Source organism: Drosophila miranda (genome assembly GCF_003369915.1).
Source record: "Drosophila miranda strain MSH22 chromosome Y unlocalized genomic scaffold, D.miranda_PacBio2.1 Contig_Y1_pilon, whole genome shotgun sequence".
NCBI classification, from domain to species: domain Eukaryota; kingdom Metazoa; phylum Arthropoda; class Insecta; order Diptera; family Drosophilidae; genus Drosophila; species Drosophila miranda.
The window spans coordinates 33,530,415-33,549,017 of record NW_022881603.1 but is presented as its reverse complement, the minus strand read 5'-3'; the positions used below and the strand labels follow the sequence as shown (position 1 = coordinate 33,549,017).

General features: G+C 52.0%; 2 pseudogenes; both read left to right on the top strand.

The window, feature by feature from the left end:
• Window positions 1–1,136: 1,136 nt before the first annotated feature.
• LOC117190360 lies at window positions 1,137–5,204 on the top strand (annotated as a pseudogene).
• Window positions 5,205–6,755: 1,551 nt separating this feature from the next.
• LOC117190359 lies at window positions 6,756–10,823 on the top strand (annotated as a pseudogene).
• Window positions 10,824–18,603: the final 7,780 nt, after the last annotated feature.

The window sequence follows — 18,603 nt, the reverse complement described above, 5'->3', positions numbered from 1 at the left end:
GGAGACGGCGATGGAAAACTACCAACGCCGAGCCGGGGCCCGTCAAGGGGCTATAAAAGGAGGCTGCGGCAACGAAGCGGGTCTCTTTTTCCGTGGAGAAATGATCGCGCGCGCACGTTGAAACCCCGCCGAAACGTAAAAGTAATACCCGGTACGGTGCGAAGAAGTGCAGTGAAGTGAATAGCAACAGGAAGACAGGCCCCGCCTGCCCCCAGAGTGAGTCTAAGTTAAGAGGTGATCCACAGTTGCCGGCGGAAGCTAAGAGGGGAGTGCGAGACGTAGAGTGCAGATTTGCGTGGCGGGCCAAAGCAATAGCGGAGGTCAAACTGCCCTAATCAATAGCCTCAACGCTGCCACACCCGACGAGAGCCCACGCGTGGTGGAGATCCATAGATAAGCTGAATTGTAGCATCTAGCCCTAAGTCCTAATATAAGTACGAATAAAGAGAGATTCGATTAAAGAAAAGGAAGGTCTTATCATTTAATAAAATACGTTGCGACGAATCGGCCGACCGCTGAGCGAGCCCAGCAAACTCAAGCGAACCAAGAAGCAGGTCCGTTACAGGTTATTGCATGCGATATCCGAGCACCATAGCGATAACCTATTTTGAATCGGTATTGTCCAACCGCAACCGTTACAACATGCCTTTGAGGCCTTGTTGCTCCCCTCGGTCGTCCCTCGCACGGTTCCGAGCACTATGGCCCAATCGGTCGCCAGTTCCGCACGGTCTAAGTTTGCCTTGGCTGCAAGCAGACTGACACGCTTCGACCAGAAGCTCAGCGCTCCAGATGCTAGCACACCAACCCGCTCGCTCTCCCAAGTCCATCGAGATCAACTCCGAAGCCTGTGGGCGAAGGTGGACGCGGAGTTCGAGGCCTGTGTGGAGGCGATAACGGAAGTAGATCCAGAGGGGGCAGCTGACGTCCAGGGGATGTACGATGACTGCTACGCGGTCTACGCGCAATGCCTTGCCGAACTGAACGATCAGCTCGAACCCCCGACTGTCCCTCACACGCCTCAACTGGCCATTCAAGTGCCGACTTCCGGCGGTTGCCGTCTTCCTCCATGTGACACTGATGTTTTCAGTGGGGACTACCAGCAGTGGCCCACGTTCCAAGACCTCTTCACCGCCATATATATAGAGAACCCGAGGTTGGCTCCAGTAGAAAAACTGTTGCACCTCAACAAAAAAACAAGCGGTGAGGCCCACGACATAGTCACAGGCTCCACTCACGAACGAAGGGTTCGCGTCCGCATGGAGCGCCCTCCGTGAGCGTTTCCAAAACAAGAGGCTGATACTCAAAGCCCAGCTGAAGATCCTTTTCAGTCTGCCCCAAATCCTCACCGAGTCAGCTGCAGCGCTAAAAGAGCTTCAGAGGGCCGTCCACAAGTGCCTTACGACACTCAACCACTCCGAGGTCTCCACAGACAGCATTTTCGCTGACGGAGTGTTAGTGTACCTCATATCCGCGAAGTTGCCGAAAGCGACTTTGGAGATTTGGGAGCAGTCCGTGACACACAAGTCCGAAATTCCCACCTGGCACGCTATGGACAAGTTCCTGGCGGAGCGGTACCTGTCTCTCGAGGTGACCGAGGATGGCCATCCAGGCATGGAGACTCAGGCCCACTCCAGGGCGAGTCTACCCATGTCAGAGAGTTCAAAGGGCAATCCCAACCCATTCCGTTCCCAAGGGAGCCCTGTTGCAAGGCGGGTTCACTCGTTCGGAACACCTGTGGATCCGAAGCGGAGAACGTGTGATCTTTGCTCCAAAGAGAACCATCCGATCCGGGTATGCCCTCAATTCCTTCAGATGAGACCTGATGCTCGCTCCAGCTATATTAAGCAAAAAATGCTTTGCTTAAACTGTTTCGCAAGAGGTCACCAGATTCGTGAATGCCAAAGCGCCCACAACTGCAACACGTGTGGAGACCGGCATCACACGCTGCTGCACCGTGGCACTCCAGTTTCCAGCCAATCCGTGCCCAACTCCGTACCACTTCCGACTCCTGCCGAAGCTCAGCCTAGCGTTCAGAACTATTTCGCCTCCGGCAAGAGGGCGGTACTCCTGGGCACGTCTATTATTAATATTTGCCACTTGGGGACAAACTTTCGCGCCCGCGCTCTAATCGACCCGGGCTCCGAGGCGACGTTCATTACGGAACGTCTCTTCCAGATCATTAAGTTGCCATTCCGACTCGCCCAGGCACAGGTCTCGGGCCTCAATCAGACCATATCCGCTCAGTCCAAGAAGCTCTGCCATTTTTCCATCCGCTCCCCGACTAAGCCGGGCTTACACTTGGACGCCACAGCCTATGTCCTGCCGGAACTATCAGGCAGCCTTCCCTCCCATCCGATCCCGCAACACTCGTTGCGAGACTTGCCGAACCTGCCATGGGCAGACCCGACATTTTACGCAAGCTCACAAATAGATGTCCTGATTGGTGCCGACATCCTTCCATCCATCCTCTTGAGCGGCTCACAGACGAACATCTGTGGATCTCTCCTCGGACAGGAGACCATTTTCGGATGGGTTCTTACAGGCCCGGTACAAAGCAGGGTCGCATCCTTCTCAACGCAAATTTCCACCGAGCTAGAGACTCCGTTAGACAAACTCCTCACAAAGTTTTGGGAGGTGGAGGACATTCCTACTAAAATAGAAAGCGAGTCGGATTCGTACTGCGAAAGAAATTTCCTCCGAGCTACGTCAAGAACGCCAAGCGGGAAATACGTCGTCACGTTACCATTTCGCGACCCAGATCATCTCGGATCAGATCTGGGGTATTCAAGGGCAACCGCGCTGGCCCAGTTCCTAAGAAACGAAAATCGCTTGAAAAGAAACAGTCCCCTACAAGAGCAGTACGACACCGTGATCCAAGAATACCTAGAGCTTGGACACATGACAGAAGTTCTTCCGACCCATGGGTCCTCAACCTACTACCTGCCGCACCACGCTGTCTTCAAGCCTGATAGCACCACCACGAAAGTCCGCGTTGTATTTAACGCATCCAGCCCGTCGACTAACGGTATCAGCTTGAATGACCTTCTGCACCCCGGTCCTGTTCTCCAGTCCGACTTAACCCTTCAGATCCTGAAGTGGCGCTACTACCGGTACGTCTTCAATGCTGACATCACCAAGATGTATCGGCAGATTTGGGTAGATCCGAAGCACACCCCCTTCCAGCGAATTTTTTTTCGCAACAAGGAGAGCGAGATACGCGACTATGAGTTGCAAACTGTCACCTTTGGAGTCAATTGTGCTCCCTTTCTCGCAATCCGGGTGTTGCAACAGCTTGCAGACGATGTCCAGTCCCGATTCCCAAGAGCCAGTCACATCATTCGGTCCCGTATGTATGTCGACGACGTCCTAGCGGGAGCAGACTCTCCCACTGAGGCTCAACTAGCTATCCGCGAGTTACAGGCCGCCCTGAGTTCTGCCGGGTTTCCACTGAGAAAATGGACGTCCAACCACAAGGATATCCTGACTACCATTCCGAATGACCATCTCCTTCACACCGACTTCCTTGAACTCGAGGCAGAACGCACAGCCAAGACTCTCGGAATTCGCTGGAAGGCGACAACAGACGATTTCTTCTTCGTTCCGCCAGAACTGGCATCTACGGCATCCAATACCAAGCGAGCGGTGCTTTCCCAGATAGCAAGGTTGTTCGACCCTGCTGGCTGGTTGGCGCCTTTCATTGTCCGGTCAAAGATCTTCATGCAAGAGATCTGGTTGCAAGAAGTGGGATGGGACGAAGATCTTCCGACCGAGATGCGTCAGCGCTGGCAGAGTTTTCTGCGGAGCTACTCCGCTCTCGACCAGATCCGCATTCCAAGGTGGATTGGCTCCGAACCAGCTGTAAGGGTCGAGCATCACGGATTTTGCGATGCGTCCGAAAAGGCGTACGGCGATCTACGTACGCATCGAGACTGACCACCTGGTCAAGGTGCAGTTGCTTACCGCGAAAACACGAGTCGCACCCGTTAAGACTGTATCGCTCCCCCGGTTAGAGCTGTGCGGCGCCGTGCTGCTGTCCGAAATGGCGACGGCTATCCTGCCAAATATGCCAAGCGCACCTACAACCTGTTACTTCTAGACAGATTCCGCTATAGTCCTGTCCTGGCTGAAAAAGCCTGCTTGGCACTGGACTACCTTCGTGGCCAACCGAGTGACCAGAATTTCGCAAGCCACCGGGGTCGAGAATTGGGGTCACGTTCCGTCCGCACAAAATCCCGCCGACCTCGCCAGCAGGGGCGTATCCTTACAGGAGCTCGTCGAGAACCAACTCTGGTGGCACGGACCAGCGTGGTTGCAAGGGCCCCGGCATCAATGGCCAGCCCAAGGCGGGGACGATCCCGTGATAACCCTCGAGCAACGTGCTCTGAAGATTCATTTTGCACCGAGCCCATCCGAAGACTTCCTCGATCGGTTCTCCAATCTGGAGAGAGCCCTGCGAGTCCGTGCTTATGTCCTTCGCTTCACAAAACGCTGCCGGAAGCTGGTCACCGGACAAGAGGACCACCTTGCAAGCGAAGACATTACCGAAGCTGAGCGCACTCTTATCCTAAAGACTCAGCGCAGGGAATACTCCCAAGAGCATCACTGCCTAAGCGAGAAGCGGCCAGTGCCAAGGTCAAGTTCTATCCTGAATTTGAACCCGTTCCTAGACCAACATGGGCTCATAAGAGCATGTGGCCGTATCGCAACTTCTATCTTTCTGAAGTACGACGAACGGCATCCTGCCGTACCGCTGCCGGCTATCCCGCCTTCTCGCGCAGTTCACCCACCGGATAACTCTTCATGGCGGGAACCAACTAATGGTGCGACTTATCCGATCCAAGTTCTGGATTCCCAAGGTTCAGAAACTCATGAAGGGGGTGGTAAGCTCCTGCAAGGTATGCGTCATCCACAGACAGAAGTTGCAAGCCCAAATGATGGGTGATCTTCTTACGGAACGAACGTCCTTTTCCAGACCGTTCACGCACACCGGAATTGACTACGCGGGTCCCTTCGAAATACGGAATTACACAGGCAGAGCGTGCCTGATAACCAAGGGGTATGTGTGTGTGTTCGTGTGTTTTTCCACGAAGGCGATCCATTTGGAGCCCACGTCGGATCTCACGACCGAGAAATTTCTTGCAGCCTTCGCTCGTTTCGTCGCACGACGAGGGTGTCCGCAGCGCATTCACTCCGACAATGGCAAAACTTTCCAAGCCACGTCCACTCGGAAGTACACTTTCGAAGAGCTTTCCACGCTTCTCGCAAAGATCGAAGCATGCCTTAATTCCAGGCCGCTCTCGCCGATGTCCGAAGATCCAACTGAGTTGCTGTCCCTTACTCCCGGGCACTTCCTTACCGGGGGACCCTTGATGTCCACGGCCGAACCCGAAATAAAGGGTGACCTTAAATCAATAATCAATCGATGGCAGCATTTAAAGGCGCTCACCCAACAGTTTTGCCAGCGGTGGAAAGAGGAATACCTCAAAGAGCTCCACAAGCGCACTAAGTGGCAGACGCCGACGCCAAACCTCCAGGTTGGGGACCAAATATGGGCATGGGATCACGCCACCGGCCAGGCCCCGTTACGAAGGCCGTGGAAACCAGGAGACGGCGATGGAAAACTACCAACGCCGAGCCGGGGCCCGTCAAGGGGCTATAAAAGGAGGCTGCGGCAACGAAGCGGGTCTCTTTTTCCGTGGAGAAATGATCGCGCGCGCACGTTGAAACCCCGCCGAAACGTAAAAGTAATACCCGGTACGGTGCGAAGAAGTGCAGTGAAGTGAATAGCAACAGGAAGACAGGCCCCGCCTGCCCCCAGAGTGAGTCTAAGTTAAGAGGTGATCCACAGTTGCCGGCGGAAGCTAAGAGGGGAGTGCGAGACGTAGAGTGCAGATTTGCGTGGCGGGCCAAAGCAATAGCGGAGGTCAAACTGCCCTAATCAATAGCCTCAACGCTGCCACACCCGACGAGAGCCCACGCGTGGTGGAGATCCATAGATAAGCTGAATTGTAGCATCTAGCCCTAAGTCCTAATATAAGTACGAATAAAGAGAGATTCGATTAAAGAAAAGGAAGGTCTTATCATTTATCGTTGGGGGCAACAATAAAAATACGTTGCGACGAATCGGCCGACCGCTGAGCGAGCCCAGCAAACTCAAGCGAACCAAGAAGCAGGTCCGTTACAGGTTATTGCATGCGATATCCGAGCACCATAGCGATAACCTATTTTGAATCGGTATTGTCCAACCGCAACCGTTACAACATGCCTTTGAGGCCTTGTTGCTCCCCTCGGTCGTCCCTCGCACGGTTCCGAGCACTATGGCCCAATCGGTCGCCAGTTCCGCACGGTCTAAGTTTGCCTTGGCTGCAAGCAGACTGACACGCTTCGACCAGAAGCTCAGCGCTCCAGATGCTAGCACACCAACCCGCTCGCTCTCCCAAGTCCATCGAGATCAACTCCGAAGCCTGTGGGCGAAGGTGGACGCGGAGTTCGAGGCCTGTGTGGAGGCGATAACGGAAGTAGATCCAGAGGGGGCAGCTGACGTCCAGGGGATGTACGATGACTGCTACGCGGTCTACGCGCAATGCCTTGCCGAACTGAACGATCAGCTCGAACCCCCGACTGTCCCTCACACGCCTCAACTGGCCATTCAAGTGCCGACTTCCGGCGGTTGCCGTCTTCCTCCATGTGACACTGATGTTTTCAGTGGGGACTACCAGCAGTGGCCCACGTTCCAAGACCTCTTCACCGCCATATATATAGAGAACCCGAGGTTGGCTCCAGTAGAAAAACTGTTGCACCTCAACAAAAAAACAAGCGGTGAGGCCCACGACATAGTCACAGGCTCCACTCACGAACGAAGGGTTCGCGTCCGCATGGAGCGCCCTCCGTGAGCGTTTCCAAAACAAGAGGCTGATACTCAAAGCCCAGTTGAAGATCCTTTTCAGTCTGCCCCAAATCCTCACCGAGTCAGCTGCAGCGCTAAAAGAGCTTCAGAGGGCCGTCCACAAGTGCCTTACGACACTCAACCACTCCGAGGTCTCCACAGACAGCATTTTCGCTGACGGAGTGTTAGTGTACCTCATATCCGCGAAGTTGCCGAAAGCGACTTTGGAGATTTGGGAGCAGTCCGTGACACACAAGTCCGAAATTCCCACCTGGCACGCTATGGACAAGTTCCTGGCGGAGCGGTACCTGTCTCTCGAGGTGACCGAGGATGGCCATCCAGGCATGGAGACTCAGGCACACTCCAGGGCGAGTCTACCCATGTCAGAGAGTTCAAAGGGCAACCCCAACCCATTCCGTTCCCAAGGGAGCCCTGTTGCAAGGCGGGTTTACTCGTTCGGAACAACTGTGGATCCGAAGCGGAGAACGTGTGATCTTTGCTCCAAAGAGAACCATCCGATCCGGGTATGCCCTCAATTCCTTCAGATGAGACCTGATGCTCGCTCCAGCTATATTAAGCAAAAAATGCTTTGCTTAAACTGTTTCGCAAGAGGTCACCAGATTCGTGAATGCCAAAGCGCCCACAACTGCAACACGTGTGGAGACCGGCATCATACGCTGCTGCACCGTGGCACTCCAGTTTCCAGCCAATCCGTGCCCAACTCCGTACCACTTCCGACTCCTGCCGAAGCTCAGCCTAGCGTTCAGAACTATTTCGCCTCCGGCAAGAGGGCGGTACTCCTGGGCACGTCTATTATTAATATTTGCCACTTGGGGACAAACTTTCGCGCCCGCGCTCTAATCGACCCGGGCTCCGAGGCGACGTTCATTACGGAACGTCTCTTCCAGATCATTAAGTTGCCATTCCGACTCGCCCAGGCACAGGTCTCGGGCCTCAATCAGACCATATCCGCTCAGTCCAAGAAGCTCTGCCATTTTTCCATCCGCTCCCCGACTAAGCCGGGCTTACACTTGGACGCCACAGCCTATGTCCTGCCGGAACTATCAGGCAGCCTTCCCTCCCATCCGATCCCGCAACACTCGTTGCGAGACTTGCCGAACCTGCCATGGGCAGACCCGACATTTTACGCAAGCTCACAAATAGATGTCCTGATTGGTGCCGACATCCTTCCATCCATCCTCTTGAGCGGCTCACAGACGAACATCTGTGGATCTCTCCTCGGACAGGAGACCATTTTCGGATGGGTTCTTACAGGCCCGGTACAAAGCAGGGTCGCATCCTTCTCCACGCAAATTTCCACCGAGCTAGAGACTCCGTTAGACAAACTCCTCAGAAAGTTTTGGGAGGTGGAGGACATTCCTACTAAAATAGAAAGCGAGTCGGATTCGTACTGCGAAAGAAATTTCCTCCGAGCTACGTCAAGAACGCCAAGCGGGAAATACGTCGTCACGTTACCATTTCGCGACCCAGATCATCTCGGATCAGATCTGGGGTATTCAAGGGCAACCGCGCTGGCCCAGTTCCTAAGAAACGAAAATCGCTTGAAAAGAAACAGTCCCCTACAAGAGCAGTACGACACCGTGATCCAAGAATACCTAGAGCTTGGACACATGACAGAAGTTCTTCCGACCCATGGGTCCTCAACCTACTACCTGCCGCACCACGCTGTCTTCAAGCCTGATAGCACCACCACGAAAGTCCGCGTTGTATTTAACGCATCCAGCCCGTCGACTAACGGTATCAGCTTGAATGACCTTCTGCACCCCGGTCCTGTTCTCCAGTCCGACTTAACCCTTCAGATCCTGAAGTGGCGCTACTACCGGTACGTCTTCAATGCTGACATCACCAAGATGTATCGGCAGATTTGGGTAGATCCGAAGCACACCCCCTTCCAGCGAATTTTTTTTCGCAACAAGGAGGGCGAGATACGCGACTATGAGTTGCAAACTGTCACCTTTGGAGTCAATTGTGCTCCCTTTCTCGCAATCCGGGTGTTGCAACAGCTTGCAGCCGATGTCCAGTCCCGATTCCCAAGAGCCAGTCACATCATTCGGTCCCGTATGTATGTCGACGACGTCCTAGCGGGAGCAGACTCTCCCACTGAGGCTCAACTAGCTATCCGCGAGTTACAGGCCGCCCTGAGTTCTGCCGGGTTTCCACTGAGAAAATGGACGTCCAACCACAAGGATATCCTGACTACCATTCCGAATGACCATCTCCTTCACACCGACTTCCTTGAACTCGAGGCAGAACGCACAGCCAAGACTCTCGGAATTCGCTGGAAGGCGACAACAGACGATTTCTTCTTCGTTCCGCCAGAACTGGCATCTACGGCATCCAATACCAAGCGAGCGGTGCTTTCCCAGATAGCAAGGTTGTTCGACCCTGCTGGCTGGTTGGCGCCTTTCATTGTCCGGTCAAAGATCTTCATGCAAGAGATCTGGTTGCAAGAAGTGGGATGGGACGAAGATCTTCCGACCGAGATGCGTCAGCGCTGGCAGAGTTTTCTGCGGAGCTACTCCGCTCTCGACCAGATCCGCATTCCAACGTGGATTGGCTCCGAACCAGCTGTAAGGGTCGAGCATCACGGATTTTGCGATGCGTCCGAAAAGGCGTACGGCGATCTACGTACGCATCGAGACTGACCACCTGGTCAAGGTGCAGTTGCTTACCGCGAAAACACGAGTCGCACCCGTTAAGACTGTATCGCTCCCCCGGTTAGAGCTGTGCGGCGCCGTGCTGCTGTCCGAAATGGCGACGGCTATCCTGCCAAATATGCCAAGCGCACCTACAACCTGTTACTTCTAGACAGATTCCGCTATAGTCCTGTCCTGGCTGAAAAAGCCTGCTTGGCACTGGACTACCTTCGTGGCCAACCGAGTGACCAGAATTTCGCAAGCCACCGGGGTCGAGAATTGGGGTCACGTTCCGTCCGCACAAAATCCCGCCGACCTCGCCAGCAGGGGCGTATCCTTACAGGAGCTCGTCGAGAACCAACTCTGGTGGCACGGACCAGCGTGGTTGCAAGGGCCCCGGCATCAATGGCCAGCCCAAGGCGGGGACGATCCCGTGATAACCCTCGAGCAACGTGCTCTGAAGATTCATTTTGCACCGAGCCCATCCGAAGACTTCCTCGATCGGTTCTCCAATCTGGAGAGAGCCCTGCGAGTCCGTGCTTATGTCCTTCGCTTCACAAAACGCTGCCGGAAGCTGGTCACCGGACAAGAGGACCACCTTGCAAGCGAAGACATTACCGAAGCTGAGCGCACTCTTATCCTAAAGACTCAGCGCAGGGAATACTCCCAAGAGCATCACTGCCTAAGCGAGAAGCGGCCAGTGCCAAGGTCAAGTTCTATCCTGAATTTGAACCCGTTCCTAGACCAACATGGGCTCATAAGAGCATGTGGCCGTATCGCAACTTCTATCTTTCTGAAGTACGACGAACGGCATCCTGCCGTACCGCTGCCGGCTATCCCGCCTTCTCGCGCAGTTCACCCACCGGATAACTCTTCATGGCGGGAACCAACTAATGGTGCGACTTATCCGATCCAAGTTCTGGATTCCCAAGGTTCAGAAACTCATGAAGGGGGTGGTAAGCTCCTGCAAGGTATGCGTCATCCACAGACAGAAGTTGCAAGCCCAAATGATGGGTGATCTTCTTACGGAACGAACGTCCTTTTCCAGACCGTTCACGCACACCGGAATTGACTACGCGGGTCCCTTCGAAATACGGAATTACACAGGCAGAGCGTGCCTGATAACCAAGGGGTATGTGTGTGTGTTCGTGTGTTTTTCCACGAAGGCGATCCATTTGGAGCCCACGTCGGATCTCACGACCGAGAAATTTCTTGCAGCCTTCGCTCGTTTCGTCGCACGACGAGGGTGTCCGCAGCGCATTCACTCCGACAATGGCAAAACTTTCCAAGCCACGTCCACTCGGAAGTACACTTTCGAAGAGCTTTCCACGCTTCTCGCAAAGATCGAAGCATGCCTTAATTCCAGGCCGCTCTCGCCGATGTCCGAAGATCCAACTGAGTTGCTGTCCCTTACTCCCGGGCACTTCCTTACCGGGGGACCCTTGATGTCCACGGCCGAACCCGAAATAAAGGGTGACCTTAAATCAATAATCAATCGATGGCAGCATTTAAAGGCGCTCACCCAACAGTTTTGCCAGCGGTGGAAAGAGGAATACCTCAAAGAGCTCCACAAGCGCACTAAGTGGCAGACGCCGACGCCAAACCTCCAGGTTGGGGATATGGTTGTCGTCAAAGAAGACAACCTGCCCTCCAATGAGAGTCCAGTCCGTGTATCCCGGCGCTGACGACAGAGTCCGTGTGGTAGATATCCTTACTGCCCGCGGGGTCCTTAAAAGGCCTGTTGTAAAGGTCGTTCTCCTCCCAGTAGAACGCCCTAGTTCCGTCCAACAATAACGCGAGTGTACCTTCCAAAGCTCCAAGTTTCATTACTAATACTTCTTCGACCACTTTCCTTCCTCCTAGTTCATCGTATCCAGACATGGCCCCACGCTCACGCGCCAACCGCACCGGGGAGAGCCGGCATCCACGGGGTAGAGGCACCTACCGTTGCCGAGTCTGCTCAGGAATACACCCGCTACGGACCTGCCATGTGTTTCTGCGCCTGGGCCCTGAGAAGAGGCTCCGAGCCGTCCTGAGAAACAAATACTGCGACAACTGCCTGGCGCACCAGCACTCCGTGAAGGACTGCCTCAGTGGCGGGCTGTGCGGGGTGTGTGGCAGACCTGGCTGCACCGCCGCCATCTACGCCGGCTCACGCCGAACGCCGTCCTCGTCGGCCCGTCAGCCGGCCGGTCGTAGGAACCGCGACCTCATCGTTTGCGAGTCCAGCGGCTCAAGCTGAGTGCCGTCCCCGTCACCCCGTGAACCGCCCCGTCGTAGGAACCCCGGCGCCCTCCATAAGCTCCCTTCTACAACATAGGAGCCTCAATATCCTCCCGACGGCGCTGGTGGTCCTGGATACGGGCTCGAAGGATTTCGAAACGGGCGCGCTCATCGACCCATGCACGCCGGTGAGCTGCATTGACGACTCATTGGCCTCCGCCTTCAGGATACCCACTACGCGCGTCGGCAACGAGAAGGTGTGCACCGCGGTCATTCGTACCAAGACGGGCGACTTCCGACTGGAAGCCATCCTGAAGGTCGAGCCCCGCTTGCGCATCCGCACGCCGATCCGACCTTTGAGCGATACGATCCGGGCTCGATTTGACGACCTGAAGCTCGCAGATGCGCAATTCCATCGACCAGCCACCATCTCTCTGGTCTTAGGCGCCGACGTCTACCCGAAAGTGATCCAACCCGGGTTCCTGGCACGCGAGGACGGCCTTCCTGTGGCCCAGAGCACGGTGTTCGGATGGATCGTATCCGGTGCATGCACACAGCCATAGACACCGATTGGGCTTTGAATCCTGCAGGGGGGGGGGGGGGGAGGATGTTCAGGCCAGCAGCAGACGATTGCCGCGCACTGTGCCAACTTCGTGCGCTCCGGTCTCAACTCGCTCTCGCGCGCTCGGAGGGGCGCTCGGGAGACTTTACGACCCACGATCCACCCGGCGCTCAAGCCATCATGGAGCATAGATCGTAAGGCCTAGTTTTAGTTACGTTTCCCACCCCGCTACAAGCTGTCGTCGTGCACAAACGCGCACCTACAGTCCACATATATACCGAAATACAAGGAACATATTTATTGGAACAACTCTGACTTCTTCTTTTGGATATTTTCCCACTCGTCGCTGGAAAGCCGCTCCGGTGATCCGCCCTCCTACAAACACATATAGATATAATATGGATGGACTTAAATTAGGGTATTAACATATACATATAAATGGAGACGTCTAACAAAAATAAATAATGGGAGTAAATAAGTTAATTGATGATTTTTTTTTCTCTATAAATGGGCGAGGGACCCGCTCTACGTGGCCAGGATTGTGTCTTCGAGCCCAGCAAAACCAAGCCAGGATGGCGGAGCTGTGACCTATTCCTCTTATGCTTCTTGGGTCTCTTTCCCGTCCCGCTAGTCCTGGTTCCTGGTCTCTCACTGATCTGGATCCCCTGGAATCACAGATTTATTTATCTTTTTTTTTCAGGGTGATGGCCACTACTCCATCCTCATCCCACTCACTTTTTCTTTCAGAAAGAAAAAAATCACTAGATCACTATGTCCGGCGCGCATGCTCCTCCGTTGCGGGAATTTCTTTCTCTGAACCCCCTCTTGGCTTAGCTGCTCTGTTTAATGCTCCCGGGCCGCTGATCCCCATCGCGCTCTCTTCTATCGCCCTTGAACTAGGTTCAAGGGCATGGCCTGATTCGGGCTGCTGGCGGCTCTCTTTTCTTTGGGGTATGGGTGAGTTGGCTTCGGGACTCCGTTATGGGATGAGATCGGATATCTTCTCTCATAACGGCTCCGGAGAGCGCGCGGAACTCTCACTCTCCAGGACCAGGTGGCGCCACTCTTGCTAACCCTTTTCCCTTAAATTTTGGCCTTGCCACTATGTTCGAACTTCTTTCCTCCTCACCGCTTCTATGGGATATCACCTATCGATATCTTCGCATGCAACACCTAGCGAAAATTCGAGCGACCATGGCCGCGGAGTATTATTCGCAAACAGCGAAGAGTTACACGTTTCCCTAAAACTGCTGGCCTTCCCGGACATTACGGTGCCTAGGATCTTGCAGCGCCCAACGTAGGCTTACACCCACTGATCGGATATTCCCTACGTGAGTGCGTTTCCCTTGTTTCTGACTCAGTCTGAAGTTTTCGCTACAATTTTAGGTCTTTGGCGTGAAAAATCCCCACCGGCCTCCCCGACAGATCCTCCAGCTCGTAGGCGTTATTCAATTTGTTCGAGATGTCCAATTAGTTGGTATATTGTGCGACCTGAGGGCTTGGGAAGTACCCAGCCCTGGGATGACTGGCTAGCCGGCCTTGCCCCGAAGAAAACAAAGGTTCGTAACAAACCCTGGCATTTTTCTTTTAAATGGAATGCTAAAAGCATCAAGACCATTAACAGACTTATGACGGGACACACATACGACAAAGTCTTCCTACACAGAATCAAAGCAATTGACTCAAATATCTGCGAAACGTGCAATGTAACTGAATATGCCGAACACCTGATCTTCGGTTGCCAAAGATTGGCCGGGCTCAGAAGGAAATTCAAAATCTTTAAATATTATAACAATTTACATCAATTATTAATCAAAAAAGAGCCGCTACATCTCAGAGAGCTGGCAATCTTCATCAAAACTGCTGACTTAAACTTTTGACCCCTTTTTTCTTCATCATGTTATAAAGTAATTTCAGTTTATTTTCTAAAACAGTTAAGTAATTTTCCTCTTTTTTTTATATACCGACCTGTCAAACTCGCCAAACTACATCACCAGTATCTGATCAATGTGGCTACAGTGCTACGATCAAAATTCCGATCATCCTTGAGATGATTTAAAACCAAAAAAAAACGAGGGGGAAAGTTGTGATTTGAAAAATCTAGGTATTTCTGGTCGACATGAATTTTCTTTGGATCTATTTTTGTTAGGTATTACTCTACCACAACTGGGTGGCACGTTTTGGCACAAATAGTTCAACAGCTTTTCGACTGGTGCGACAATAATTTAGACTAGAGTAGTCTTGAAGTATAGTCGCATACGGGAAATATCACATAAAAATATGGATACTTATTTCCATTATCCAACTATGATTCTAACGACGTTGGATCACTGAAACTACAAAAAAATAGTGTAAACTGTCTCCGAGTTCAGAAAATTCCGTTGAGATATCCCAAAAAAACTATCACATCACCTCACACTTTTATTGTACGAAATATTTATATCGATATACATATGACCACCATATTGTGGAGATAATGTTTTTTATCCCCAATCGGCCGACTAATTATTTCGAATTAAATAAAACTCGGCGCAGAAATAAAATTACGATATGTTCTTAAATGCGTGACATCCAAATTGCAAGTGTGGCTTGCCTGCCCTTTGCATTGCCGCTCCGATCGCTAAGCGCAGCTTCGCTCGGCCGACGTCGGTAGGCAGACGCAAAGCGGAGATAGCGAAGAGCGAGCTGGCAGAGAGCGTTTAGCAGGGCAAGCAAGCGCAAAGCTTTAACAAACAAATGAGTGACATAGACATAAGTAACAAACAAAATAAGCGGCTGAGGGCCAAGAATTAGGTGCTATTTGGCAAGCAGCTAATCGGCTGGGTTCTGCTCCGAACATTCACCCTCCGTTGGAAGGCAAAGCTTTCAACAGATCCATCCTGAAGGGGCAGAACCGCTATTTTTCCAACGGCCCTCTTGAAGATGCTTGCTTGGGCGCAGCTGGCGGCTACGCTGGGATGATCGTCGAACGCAGCAATCGGCGCTTCTTTACGAAGGCGGCTTGTCGTGATTACGTCTTGATCATCGGGAACCTCTGTAATTGCATAGAATGGCAGGAAATTTGGCAATGTAGAAACTGTTGAAAGTTGAATTGGCGTGTATATGTAGGTTTTTAATATATGGAAAAGTTCGCGCTGCAGTTCCTGATTCTCCGATCGCAGTTTTTCCACGTGCACCTGGCACTCGAGCAGCTGCTTCCTGCATTGCTGCTCTAAGTTTTGGTACTCCAGCGTTGTGGGTCGAAAATCGTCAATAGAGATGCACGAGGAATTTTCAAAAGCGGCTAAAGCTGCACGCTTATTCTCCGAGCTATCAATGCTTCCTGATACTATCCAACCAAGTTTTGTCTCCTGCAATGTTGGCAATTGGGCTGATAGTCGAATCTGTCCGACGCACATTAAATCGAAGAACAAACCAGAACCTATCAACAGATCGATACGTTGGGGCTTGGAGAAATTAGGATCAGCTAGTTTTAGATTATTCGGCATTGGCCAATCCTTTGCGTCTACGCCGAAGTTAGGCTGCATTTCCGTAATTGAGTTGGTGACAATTGCAGCGAAGGAAGCTCGATAGCTTGCGTCCTGGGATTGTACAACTATATGTACAGACTTGCTCGAAGGTAGAATGGAATCTCCGATTCCAGAGATGTGAACATAAGACGAGCGATGATCCAACTGCAACTGATCAGCAAGTCTAGATGTTACAAAGTTTGCCTGTGATGCAGAATCCAAAATGGCACGACATGGGATAAGTGCTCCATAACGATCTGTTACATGAACGAGGGCAGTAGGTAGCAACACGTTCTGGCTAGGCTGAGATTTCTGGATCGAGGGGGGAACACCCGCTTGCTAGAAGCACAGTCGCGGCCTCTTGCTGGATCGATTCCTCGGCCGGTGAAGAGGAAAATGAAGCACCAGTTCCCGATGGAATGTGGAGTAGCGTGTGATGTTTGGCCTGGCAATGCCTGCAAAGTCCTGACCTGCACCTCTGCAATTCATGGCCTTTGTTGAGGCAGTTCAAACACAAGCGGCTCTTCTTTGCTTCTTTGTATCGTTCAAACGCAGAGAGATTCAGGAATGCCTGACATCTAGATATGTAATGCTCGGAGGAATTGCAATGGTTACATATGGGGTTAGGATGGTCGTTACTGGAGGTGATAAGGGTGACAGGTTTGTCTTCTCCCACCTGTTGACTAGGACTTGTTGCCATGGCTGATCCCAAATTCTCCAGCATCCGACATCTCGCTTCCAAAAATGAGGCCATGCTTGACCACCCATTCTCCTTGGTCTTGTGGTCCAATTTCGTGCCTATGATGAAGATCAGCAACCCATCGGAAATCTCCTGCGGGGTCGCCAAGGTCTGAAGTGCACGCAAGTGCGAATTGATTTTGTCGCTGAGCGCGCGCAAGCCGATAGCCGAGCCCTTCTCCACCCCTTGCAGCCCGAAAATAGCCTTACGTGTGCCTGAAAATGTAACAGTTTATTATCGAATCGCAACATTAGTAAATTCAACGCCTTGTCGTAATTCTCCTCAGAAAGTTCCAAGGAACGAATCGTATCCAGCGCAGCACCATCTAGACATCCACGAAGATATTGGAATTTTTCGATGATTGGTATACGATGGTCTTTGTGCACCATTGTCGAGAACATCGAGTGGAATTCTGGCCAATCCATGTAGTTCCCACCGAATCGCGGAAGCTGCAACTCGGGCATTCGAGAACGGCCTATACTATTATAGGCGAACAACGACGAATTCCCCTCGAGAGTATGCCGAGCCGTTGAATTGGCAACATTTACCGTGCGAGCAGCCATGAACTCCCGCGACAGCCTGAACCTAACCTTGACATAAACATTCGAAAAGTCCAGCCGGGCATCATGGGCTAACTGCAGGAAATCCAGCCTTTCAAGGCTCGTTTGAGCGGCATCGAAATCCGCATTCATTCGCTCGATTTGCTCTAAGCGAGCTTGAAGTTCTGCCTCATCTAACTCGGCAAGCTCTTCCTTGGTGAGAAAGCGATCCATGGCCTTTAGTTGGCGCGCGATGGACTCGGCCTTGTGCTTGTAGAAATCTACATCACTCGGCATTGCTGCGTTCGCGACATTGGTAGGCTCAGGTGCTGCCATGTTGAGGTTTTAAAAGAGTAACTCAGCACAACCGAAAAAGACACCCTGTATACGTATAAACGTGGGAACCGAAAGCAAAGGGATTACAGCTAATGCCTTTAGCTGTGCGGCTGTGCGAGCTGTCCGATTCCGCTTTGTACTCCGCTTGTGTGTATTAGTGAGTTCGCTGCACTGCCTACCGCACTGCACTGACCGAATTGTCGCGACAGAGAAATTAATAGCCAGCAATGCGTGTATGTAGGTGTATGTAAGTGTGTTTTAGCACCGAATTGTGCTTAACCGCCGAAAATTTGCTAGGGCTAACGAATGTCGATCGCGAATGATTATTAGTTGACACTGCAACTCAGAGATCACGTCGGGGTCACCAAATGTTATGTGGAGATAATGTTTTTTATCCCCAATCGGCCGACTAATTATTTCGAATTAAATAAAACTCGGCGCAGAAATAAAATTACGATATGTTCTTTAATGCGTGACATCCAAATTGCAAGTGTGGCTTGCCTGCCCTTTGCATTGCCGCTCCGATCGCTAAGCGCAGCTTCGCTCGGCCGACGTCGGTAGGCAGACGCAAAGCGGAGATAGCGAAGAGCGAGCTGGCAGAGAGCGTTTAGCAGGGCAAGCAAGCGCAAAGCTTTAACAAACAAATGAGTAACATAGACATAAGTAACAAACAAAATAAGCGGCTGAGGGCCAAGAATTAGGTGCTATTTGGCAAGCAGCTAATCGGCTGGGTTCTGCTCCGAACACATATGATTTTTCGATTCCAAATAAACTTGGTTACAACACGAGCACGTCTAAAAAAGATTAAAAACCCCACAATTTAAACGCTGAGTAAAACCAGATGAAGAATTTGAACGTGATATTTGAACGGCAGAGTGACGCTTAAAAGGAACAAACATTTAACATATTACGGGAAATACAGTTACCAGAGTCCGGTAAATTCGTCAATGGTCCTTGTCAAAATGATGCGAAATTTTGGAATTTTATCAATGAGAAAGAGCAATTTGATAAGCTTGTGGGGCTCCAAAGAACAGGCGTGGGCTTCCACAATGCGATTATACTCTCCTTGCACAGGATCATATAACTACAATTGGCTAAAATGTGAAGGTAGTAGCGTAATGCAACCGAAACGAAGTTTTCACGAAAACAGTA